This window comes from Cherax quadricarinatus, chromosome 17 (assembly GCF_038502225.1).
Source record: "Cherax quadricarinatus isolate ZL_2023a chromosome 17, ASM3850222v1, whole genome shotgun sequence".
NCBI lineage: Eukaryota > Metazoa > Arthropoda > Malacostraca > Decapoda > Parastacidae > Cherax > Cherax quadricarinatus.
In genome coordinates, this window is record NC_091308.1 from 51,594,553 (window position 1) to 51,607,209 (window position 12,657).

A 12,657-nucleotide genomic window follows, 5' to 3' on the forward strand; every position below is an offset into this window, starting at 1 on the left:
AACCAGAACCAGCCTCATTCTTCCAATTCTGGGGAATCCGAGCGCCCCAATCTACTCGTCCAGTCGTGACAGTAGGTGATGAGTACACCATCCCTGTTCACAACTCCTATGAAGCCTTAAGCAGTCTTGAGAATGACAACCCTGCTGTTGATGTTGCTTCACACATCTCTGACGTAGATGAATTTGGGGATGAAGTGGAACATGCCTTCTCCGATGACAACCCACCCTTCTGTCTGCACATAACTCCAAATGAAACCATAGGTCCTATAGTACAAGCTTCTATTCATAATGCGCCCGTTCATGTGTTCATGGACTCTGGTGCGCAAGTTAATATCATCAGGTCTAGTTTGTTTAAAGAGAAGCAGTTACGACGTGTCCTCCTCGTTGAACCAACTACTGTAACCTCCTTTAGTGGAATAGCTGGTTCCCTTCTGCGTGTCCAAGGTCAGACTTCACTCACCTTTTCTATCCAAGGTAGAGACTTTACTGCTGCTTTCCTTGTTGTTGACCAGATTACTTTCCCTGGTGACCTTCTCCTGAGATTTGTTTCTATGAGAGACTTACGTATTGTGCTTGACCTGTACTGATGGCATGCCCAAATTGACGACTTGATAGTTCCATTTTGGGGTTACCAGCTTGGATCAGAGATCTGCCATACTGCCACAGAGTACGATGTACAGATTAAGTCCTTACAAGCCAATGCATTTTCCAGTAGCGTACCCAAGCGGTCAGGCACTAGTAACTCTGTCACTCCCATCTGTGTTCCACCTACACCTTCAGACATGCAAGATAGTGTATTGCCTCAAGTGTCCGAGGATGCTCAGACTGCCTTGAGTGCTCAGCCTATCCCTGCAATGTCTGCTAGTCCAAGTAGTAGTTTCTCCACAGGGGACGCCTTGTCGGAAAACGATTACTTGAAACTAGTAATGCCATCTCTTGTTGATGTCACATGCCGTCTGCAGAAAGACGTCTCTGTTGCGGCTAGTGCTCTCACTAGAGTGTCTGTTGTTGTTCCTAGTGTTCCAGATGGTGATAACATCCTAATTGACAGTGATTCCTGCAAGGTCAAGGGTTTATTTGTTGAACCTTCCTTACACGTTGTAAGAGACAGTAAGATCCATTTATTCCTTGCTAACACTTCGGGTCACAGTGTTCGTCTCAAAGCAAATACTAATCTTGTTGACCTAGTTCACTATCCTTACTCTGTTCAAGTACAGGATGACGTGCCACCTGACCAGTGAGTCGGTGCTATTTCAACAGGGGAGACCTCATCCACTCCACTGGATCAATCCATTCCACCAGTTGAGGAGAAAGACTTAGCTCCCACTGACTTCCCAGATGAAGTCAAGCGTTTGTTGGCTCTGTTGAATAAACATCGTAAAGCCATTGCCTTACCAGGTGAGAAGATGGGTAAAACGAACTTATTGTCCCATCGTATTCCACTTGAACCTGGTACGTACTAGACCTATCTATATACCTGCGTACAGAATGCCTCATTCCCAAGTTGCTGTCGCAGAAGAATTGATCAATCAGATGCTCGATGATGGAGTTATTGCACCTAGTAATTTACCCTGGAATGCGCCCTTGATCCTAGTGCCTAAGAAGGATGGTACTTGGCACCCAGTGATTGACTTTAGGAAGTTAAATGCAAAAACTATTCCGGATCGCTTCCCACTTCCTGTACTTGGTGATCTTTTACGCAACATCGGAGATAACAAAGTCTTCTCGACCCTGGACTTAGATGACGTAATCGTCATGTCCGAAGACGTGGATACACATCTGAAAAGACTTGATATAATACTTGGTAAGCTTGAAGAAGCCAATTTAAAGATCAAACTGTCTAAATATTAATTTTTCAGATCAGAAATTAAGTTTCTTGGTCACGTAGTCACTCCTAGAGGGGTTACGACTGATCAAAGTAAAGTAACGGCAGTACTAAATTTTCCATCCCCCAAAACTGCTAATGCTGTAAGATCCTTTGTGGGTCTAGCAGGTTTCTATAGATCTTTCATTGATAATTTTTCTTCAATAGAAGCTCCTCTAACTGAATTGCTTAAGAAAGATGCTCCTTTCATTTGGACCTTCCGTCAAGAAAGAGCAGTCCAGACACTAAAAGAAAAGCTAACATTCGCTCCCATTTTGAAATTCCCAGATTTTTCTAAGCCCTTCTATCTGGCAACTGATGCTAGTTCAATTGGCATAGGTGCCATACTAGCTCAGAAGACTGATGGCAAGTACAACGCAGTTGCATTTGCTAGTATAGTCCTTATGAAGGCTGAACATAATTATACAGTAACGGAGCAAGAAGCTTTAGCAATAGTATGGTCTTTAAAGCACTTCCGAGACATTTACCGGTACCCTGTTCATGTCTTGATAGGCCATGCACCTCTGATATCTTTATTCCAGAACAAACAACCTACTGGAAGGTTAGCCAGATGGACCTTGACTATCCAAGAGTTCAACCCCACTTTTGAACATTTACCGGGCAAGTCAAACGTAGTCGCAGATGCTTTATCGCGACATGTTAGTATAGTAACTGTAGACCCTCCATTTACTGCTGAGGATGTAAAGAATGCCCAAAGAACAGATCCCATGTGGTCTGGTGTGATTTGATTCCTGCTCCAGGAAGATCTTATTCTGACTGTGAAGCCACCAGCACCCATTAGTGACTTTGTAATGAGTCAAGAATTACTGTATCGAACAGCTGAGTTGGGTACTCCAAGCAGAAGAGTATACCAGTTAGTAATTCCACAGTCACTAGTGAATGTAGCTCTACAGCTAGTTCATGATGCACCAGGTGTTGCACACCCTGGTATGGATCGTTCAGTGAAACAAGCCAGAATGAAGTACTTTTGGCCACGTATGGCAACTGACATTTCAGATTATGTTAAGAAATGTAGTGTCTGTATGCAGCATAAAAGAAATGTCAATGATCCTAATCCAATCCAGGTGTATCCAACCACTAGCAAACCATGGGAAAGAGTTGCCCTTGATTTGTTAACCAATTTTAAATGTTCCCTCCAAGGCAACAAACATCTGTGTGTTATGGTAGACCATTTCACCAGATATTGTGAGTTAGTTCCTATTGCAGATAAGACTGCAAAGACAGTAGCTAAAGCATTTAAAGAACGCATTATCTGCAGGCATACCACCCCTAAGTCCTTAGTAACAGATAATGGAGGTGAATTCTGTAACGAGATTCTTGAAAATTTGTGTACCTTGTACAAGATCTCTAAATCCACCATTGTTCCTCATCATCCTGCCAGCAATGGGTTAGCTGAACGAACCAATAAGAAAGTACTTGATGTCTTGAGAGCCACTATCAACCCCAATAGTGAAACTTGGGATGAAGTTATACCAGATGTTCAATGTGCCATGAATTCTGCTTACAATGCTTCCATAGGTGATACTCCACATTATGCATTGTATGATGTAGACAAGCGTTTACCCTATGAGTTATATTCCACTCCGAAACCCAATTACAACCCTGATGATTTCGTAGCAACTCGTACCAGCATAGCTCAAAGTGTTTTTAGAAGAATCCATGAAACCCTTCATAAATCAACAGCAGAATTTACTAGAGTAACTAACAGCCGTGCTAAGCCGTCAAAAGTTAAAGTAGGTTCGAGAGTAATGCTGACAAATTTCAACAAAACATCCACAATGCCTAAGCTCGATCAAAAGCTTGTTGGCCCTTATTGAGTTGTAGAACATATCACTGGCAATAAGTATAAGGTTAGAGAAATTAGTACTGGTAAGTACAAAGAATCGCATTTAGATCACATGAAATTAGTATGCGATGTTGATGATATTGCTACCCAGACTAATGTGACAGATGCTGAAAATCCTCTTGACTCTGTACCCTCTACCTCAAATACTCAATCAGATAATCAACCTGAATGTCGCTATTCTTTGCGTACTCGACAAGTAATGAGAAACCCACAAGTATCTTTTGTAGATACTCATTCAGTTCTCCCTCAGTCAAGGCATGTGTTAGCCATTCCAGAGGAATTCGATCCTCCCAGAGATGATAACCATTCTGCATATGTAAATCTTACCCTCACAGAGTTGGGTTTAAATGAACATAGTCTGTATAATTAGATGTCCGAGATGAATGAAATTGTCAACTGTGTGTTTTGTTATTAACTGATCAGTTTTTCATTTTTTTTTTTTGTGTTCACGTTCCCTCCGTATTCTGAGAATTTAACAGTAATGATCTGTGTGCACCAGATTGCCTTTGCTGTTAATTTCACCTTGTATATATATTTATTCTTCCTCAGAATCCGTAGAGTGCATGAATACAGATCGATCGATCAATTCCATCCTATATTATACCATGATTTCTTATAATTTGTAATGCATTACGTTAAAACTCATTATGTTAACACTCATTACGTTAAAACTCATTATGTTAACATCCATTATGATACCATCCATTAGTTCTAAGTTATATATGTCTTTGTTATTGTAAAGAATCAACCCAGAACCACCTGCCTGTTCAGCCTATAGCATAGTAGTGTATGTCGAGACGACATACGTAACATGACCGAGCTGTCAGCATAGTTGCTGATCCCCTTACATGTGTTGTATAGCTTAGCTGAGTATCATAGTACAATCCATGTGTTTATATAGAACATCCCTACTAGGCCTAGTGACTATGACGTCACGGGATGCGCATGAGTGAGTGGGACCCGCTACCTCACTCTCAGTCCACGCTTAGACATACAATAGGCAAGCAGGCAGGCCGGGCCCTTCCCGTACCATAGTCTGACAATATATAGCGTTACCATCCACAAGTGTGTTTATCTTCAACCATCATATCTCCTTTCGAACCCTCATGACACCTTCCTGCTTGTTCATCTTTATTACTTTATCCCTCACACTCATCTTGTCTGGCTGTCAACTAACATTGCTTCACTCTTGTTCTCAAGGTTACTTACTTACCTAAGGAGTGCAAATGGGAACTCAGCTGTGTCGGAGATGTGGAAGATGGATAATGTAATTTCTATCTTTAAATCAGAGGATAAGTCAGTTCCATTAAATTACCGTCCAGTAAACCTGACGTCAAAAGTAGGCAAATTGTTAGAATCAGCTACAGCCAATATAACAAGAAGCCATTTCAATAAACATAATTTGAGTGAGTCTCAACAGGGATTCGCAAGAGGTCGTTCCTTCCTGGCATATTTACTGACCTTCAATAAAAAGGCAGTGGACCACACTAAAGAATATGATGTTATTTATTTGTGTTTTAGTAAAGCTCTCGATAAAGTACCTCACAAAAGATTGTTAGGAAAAGTGACAGTTCACGGTATAGGAGGAATGGTTGTAACATGGGATCGAGGTATGGCTGACTAATAGAAACCAGAGTTTGTATAAATGGGGTCAAATCTGAATGGGAACCAGTCACCAGTGGCGTTCCACGAGGATGTTTTAGGTCCACTGTTTTTTATAATTTACATTAATAATCTTAACGAAGGAATAAGTTACATGAGTAAATTCGCTGATGACACAAAAATTGGCCGAACAGATTATGAAAAGCACACCAATGAACTTCATGAAGATTTAGACAAATTACTGTCAGTCTGAAAAGTGGCAGATGCAGTTCAATTTGGACGAATGTAAAGTTCTAATCTTTGGGAGTAAAAATAACCCCCAAGGTTATAAGCTAGGTGATGTAGAGCTTAATCATACAGAATGTGAAAAAGACTTAAGAGTCATGGTAAGCAGAAATCTGAAACCAAGACAACAGTGCCTCAGTGTACGCAATAAGGCTAACAGATTACCCGGATTTATATCAAGAAATATAAGAAACAGGAGTCCAAAAGTTATTTTACAGCTCTATACATCACTAGCGAGGCCTCATTTACATTATGCTGTTCAGTTTTGGTCACCATAACACGACATCGACATAAATGTATTGGAGAACATACACAGAACCATGACAAAATTAGATACTATGATGAATCAGCAAATACCGTGATGAGTAAACAAATACCATGAGTAAACAATTCCATGAGTAAACAAATACCATGATGAATCAACAAATACCACGATGAGTAAACAATACCATGATGAGTAAACACTCGTCTCAGTTTAAGGCTTAGTTAATAATGATGTAATTCAGAGGTGAGTGATCCTGAACCAGGCACAAATAATGGTGTTATGGTAGCATTAATGGTTGTCATGGTACCATGACTAGGAACCATTATCAGGTACCACTGGTGTTGTCATGGTACCATGACTAGGAACCATTATCAGGTACCACTGGTGTTGTCATGGTACCATCACTAGGAACCATTATCAGGTACCACTACTGTTGTCATGGTACCATCACTAGGAACCATTATCAGGTACCACTGGTGTTGCCATGGTACCATCACTCATTAACCATTATCAAGAACCACTGGTGTTGTCATGGTACCATCACTAGGAACCTTTATCAGGTACCACTGGTGTTGTCATGGTACCATCACTAGGAACCATTATCAGGTAGCATTGGTATTGTCATGGTACCATCACTAGGAACCATTATGAGGTACCACTGGTGTTGTCATGGTACGATCACTAGGAACCATTATCAGGTACCACTGGTGTTGTCATGGTACCATCTCTAGGAACCATTATCAGGAACTACTAGTGTTGTCAGGGTACCATCACTAGGAACCATTATCAGGTACCACTGGTGTTGTCATGGTACCATCTCTAGGAACCATTATCAGGAACTACTAGTGTTGTCATTGTACCATCACTAAGAACCATTATCAGGTACCACTGGTGTTGTCATGGTACCATCTCTAGAAACCATTATCAGGAACTACTAGTGTTCCCATGGTACCATCACTAGGAACCATTATCAGGTACCACTGGTGTTGTCATGGTACCATCTCTAGGAACCATTATCAGGAACTACTAGTGTTGTCATGGTACCATCACTAGGAACCATTATCAGGTACCACTGGTGTTGTCATGGTACCATCACTAGGAACCATTATCAGGAAGTACTAATGTTGCCATGGTACCATCACTAGGAACCATTATCAGGTACCACTGGTGTTGTCATGGTACCATCACTAGGAACCATTATCAGGTACCACTGGTGTTGTCATGGTACCATCACTAGGAACCATTATCAGGAACCACTAGCGTTGTCATGGTACCATCACTATGAACCATTATCAGGTACCACTGGTGTTGTCATGGTACCATCACTAGGAACCATTATCAGAAGTACTAATGTTGCCATGGTACCATCACTAGGAACCATTATTAGGTACCATCATGGTACATCACTGGTGTACTAATGTTCATGGTACCATCACTAGGAACCATTATCAGGTACCACTGGTGTTGTCATGGTACCATCACTAGGAACCATTATCAGGTACCACTGGTGTTGCCATGGTACCATCACTCATTAACCATTATCAAGAACCACTGGTGTTGTCATGGTACCATCACTAGGAACCATTATCAGGTGCCACTAGTGTTGCCATGGTACCATCGCTAGGAACCATTATCAAGTACCACTGGTGTTGTCATGGTACGATCACTACGAACCATTATCAGGTACCACTGGTGTTGTCATGGTACTATCACTAGGAACCATTATCAGAAACTACTAGTGTTGTCAGGGTACCATCACTAGGAACCATTATCAGGAACCACTAGTGTTGCCATGGTACCATCATTAGAAATCATTATCAGGTGTTGTTCCTATCAGGAACTACCAGTGTTGTCAGGGTACCATCACTAGGAACCATTATCGGGAACCACTAGTGTTGTCATTGTACCATCACTAGGAACCATTATCAGGTACCACTGGTGTTGTCATGGTACCATCACTAGGAACCATTATCAGGTACCACTGGTGTTGTCATGGTACCATCACTAGGAACCATTATCAGGTACCACTGGTGTTGTCATGGTACCATCACTAGGAACCATTATCAGGTACCACTGGTGTTGTCATGGTACCATCACTAGGAACCACTAGTGTTGTCATATTACCATCACTAGGAACCATTATGAGGAACTACTAGTGTTGCCATGGTACCATCACTAGGAACCATTATCAGGAACTACTAGTGTTGTCATGGTGCCATCACTAGGAACCATTATCAGGTACCACTGGTATTGTCATGGTACCATCACTAGGAACCATTATCAGGTACCACTGGTGTTGTCATGGTACCATCACTAGGAACCATTATCATCTACCACTGGTGCTGTCATGATACCATCACAAGGAACCATTATCAAGAATCACATTATCAGTATATCACAGATGGTGTTATGGAAGCCATTATATCACTGGTGTTGTCATGGTAGCCAGTATATCACTGGTGTTGTCATGGTGGCCAGTATATCACAGATGGTGTCATGGTAGTCATTATATCACTGAGGTTGTCATGGTAGCCAGTATATCTCTGGTGTTGTCATGGTAGCCAGTATATCACAGGTGGTGTCATGCTAGTATATCACTGTTGTCATGGTAGCCATTATATCAATGGTGTTGTCATGGTACCCAGTATATCACAGGTGGTGTCATGGTAGCCAATATATCACTGGTGGTATCATGGCAGCAATTATATCACTGGTGTTGTCATGGTAGCAAGTATTTCACAGGTGGTGTCATGGAAGCCAGTATATCACTTGTGTTGTCATTGTAGCCAGTATATCACTTGTGTTGTCATGGTAGCCAGTATATCACTTGTGTTGTCATGGTAGCCAGTATATCACTGGTGGTGTCATGGTAGCTAGTATATCACTGGTGGTGTCATGGTAGCTAGTATATCACTGGTGGTGTCATGGTAGCCATTATATCACTGGTGTTGTCATGGCAGCCAGTATTTCACAGGTGGTGTCATGGTAGCCAGTATATCACTTGTGTTGTCATGGTAGCCATTATATCACTGGCGTTCTCATGGTAGCCAGTATTTCACAGGTGTTGTCATGGTAGCCATTATATTACTTGTGTTGTCGTGGTAGCCAGTATATCACTGGTGGTGTCATGGTAGGTAGTGTATCACTGGTGGTGTCATGGTAGGTAGTGTATCACTGGTGGTGTCATGGTAGGTAGTATATCACAGGTGGTGTCATGGTAGGTAGTATATCACTGGTGGTGTCATGGTAGGTAGTATATCACTGGTGGTGTCATGGTAGCCATTATATCACTGGTGGTGTCATGGTAGCCAGTATATCACAGGTGGTGTCATGGTAGCCAGTATATCACTGGTGGTGTCATGGTAGCCAGTATATCACTGGTGGTGTCATGGTAGCCAGTATATCACTGGTGGTGTCATGGTAGCCAGTATATCACTGGTGTCATGGTAGCCAGTATATCACTGGTGGTGTCATGGTAGCCAGTATATCACTGGTGTCATGGTAGCCAGTATATCACAGGTGGTGTCATGGTAGCCAGTATATCACAGGTGGTGTCATGGTAGCCAGTATGTCACTGGTGGTGTCATGGTAGCCAGTATATCACAGGTGGTGTCATGGTAGCCAGTATATCACTGGTGGTGTCATGGTAGCCAGTATATCACAGGTGGTGTCATGGTAGCCAGTATATCACAGGTGGTGTCATGGTAGCCAGTATGTCACTGGTGGTGTCATTGTAGCCAGTGTATCACAGGTGGTGTCATGGTAGCCAGTATATCACTGGTGGTGTCATGGTAGCCAGTATATCACAGGTTGTGTCATGGTAGCCAGTATATCACAGGTGGTGTCATGGTAGCCAGTATATCACAGGTGGTGTCATGGTAGCCAGTATATCACAGGTGGTGTCATGGTAGCCAATATAACACTGGTGGTGTCATGGTAGCCAGTATATCACTGGTGGTGTCATGGTTGCCAGTATATCACAGGTGGTGTCATGGTAGCCAGTATATCACAGGTGGTGTCATGGTAGCCAGGATATAACAGGTCTGAACCCTTGACTGGTCCGAACCCTTGACTGATTTCAAACGGTTTCGTTGGACAATAAAGCAGACTGTAAACGGATGGGGTTGTAGGCGCCCTTATAAACACAAACATTAAATATAAATCAGGAACGTGCACGGTAAGCTGTCCAATATACAAAAACAGTTAGAAACAGAAATACAAATAGCTAGAGCTTCATTCAAGGAGGTTATTAATAGTATATTCAAGAGGTTGCTAGTAGAATTGCAGTAAATCAACCATTCAAATCATTATGAAGCTGTGTGTAGTCTGTGGTCAGTCAAACAAACGGGCTTCCACATGGGTAAATTGTCATTTTTGTGGAAATTGGTGTCACGCCCCTTGTGCAGATATCCAAGAACTAGCTACAAGCAGTGTTAAAACAGGGAAGTGTTTTTGGGTATGCCCAAATGAGATAAATCTGTGGACTAAAATCACAAGGGTATTAAAAGAGGATAACATCAAAGCTGCTTTCATAGAAAACCTGGAAGCCTTCTACAACAGATGGGAACATAAAAAGTCTGGGCTGAATGGTACTGCCCTTGATACTGGCCATGTAGTCAGAAACTGTAAGGCTGGAGATGAAGTCCTGGTAGTCAGTAAATGTGGGGCTGATAGTGCTGTCCTGGGAGACAGTAATGGTGAAGCTGGAGGTGCTGTCCTGGGACAGAAATGGTGAAGCTGGAGGTGCTGTCCTGGGAGACAGTAATGGTGAAGCTGGAGATGCTGTCCTGGGAGACAGTAATGGTGAAGCTGGAGATTTTGTCCAGGTAGTCGGGAATTATACGCAGGAAGGAATACATATAAATGACCTCATAGGGGACAGGAGCCATAGTAGGGAAACAAGTGTAGTCAAAGATAAGATAAAACCAATATTGCAAACTAGAAATACCGCAGGAAATAGCAAACAAGAGGACTCCACTAGCAATAGTGAGGATATATTACCAAAAACAACTGGTGGGAGCTCCATTGTTGGTGCTAGGGAGGATAGAAGACAGGGAAACATGCACCAACAGGGAATACAGTCACAGAAACCCAAGGCAAACGGAAACCAAGCCTGTGCACATACTATGCACTTGGTATCTGCTGGCATGGGAAATCTGGAAAAACAGATGGGACTTGCAACTATGACCACCCTAGAAAATGCCATGCCCATATGACAACAGAAAAATGCAAGCTCCCTTCCTGTAAGCTTTTTCACCCTGAACTGTGTACCTCTTCAGTACAGGAAAGACTGTGCTATAACTTAAATTGCCAGGCATACCATCTAAAGGGGACAAAAAGATACAAAACATCCAGGCCATGGGAAAACCTGGGTAGCCACAGCCACTCAAGAGGGAGAGGTTTTTTAGTGCCAGGAAGGAAAAAAAACTGGCAGGAAATGGCAGAAATCGTACACCAAATCCAGTCATTCCTGGAGTGGAACCACAGTCGATGGCCTCCACTCCAAACCAACAGATACAGATACTAATGCCGGAAAAAAAATCCCCCCCCAGTACCAACAATACCACCAGTCCGATAACATTCTTCTTTGCAAATATACAGGGTCTAAAGCCAGCAACAAACAACAAAATACCTTTCATCCGTGGACTGCTTGCAGAGGCAAAGGCAATGTTCGCGGCTTTCACTGAGACCCACATAAAGGATCACTTGGACAACGAAATATGGATCCCAGGTTACAACCTATACAGATGTGACAGAGTGAACAGGCAAAAGGAGGGGGGGTTGGCCTGTACATTGCAGAGTCACTTGTTTGCACAGAACTGCTTAATGCCTCAAATGATGTAGTGGAAGTTTTAGCAGTAAAGGTCGAGAACCAAAACCTAGTCATTGTGGTAGTCTACAAGCCTCCGGATGCAACATCCCAGCAATTCTAGGAACAGCTGTTAAAAATTGACCACTGTCTGGAAAATCTTCCAGCTCCTGCACCCAACATCTTGCTCCTGGGGGATTTCAACTTAAGGCACCTAAAATGGAGGAATATAGCAAATAATATTGTTGCAGTAATAACACCAGGAGGCAGCTCTGATGAAAACTCACACTCACACGAGCTTTTAAATCTCTGCACAAAATTCAATTTAAACCAGCAAATAATAGAGCCTACTAGACTGGAGAATACACTAGACCTCATCTTCACTAACAATGATGATCTGATAAGAAATGTCACCATATCAAAAACAATATACTCAGATCACAACATAATTGAGGTTCAGGCATGTATGCGTGGAGCCCCAGACCGACATAATGAGACTAGTCACGAGGGAGCATTCACCAAATTCAACTTCAATAACAAAAACATAAAGTGGGACCAAGTAAACCAAGTCCTAACCGATATAAGCTGGGAAGATATACTAAGCAACACAGACCCCAACTTATGCCTAGAACAGATTAACTCGGTGGCACTCGATGTATGCACAAGGCTTATTCCTCTAAGAAAAAGGAGGAGTAGATGTAAAATAGAAAGAGACAGGCGCTCCCTTTACAGGCGACGGAAAAGAATAACAGAGCGGCTAAAAGAGGTCAATATATCTGAAATGCGTAGAGAGACACTGGTCAGAGAAATAGCAAGCATCGAACTTAAGCTAAAAGAATCCTTTAGGAGTCAGGAATCGCGGGAAGAACTAAAAGCCATAAATGAAATCGAAAGAAACCCAAAGTATTTCTTCTATGCCAAATCAAAATCGAGAACAACGTCCAGTATTGGGCCCCTACTTAAAC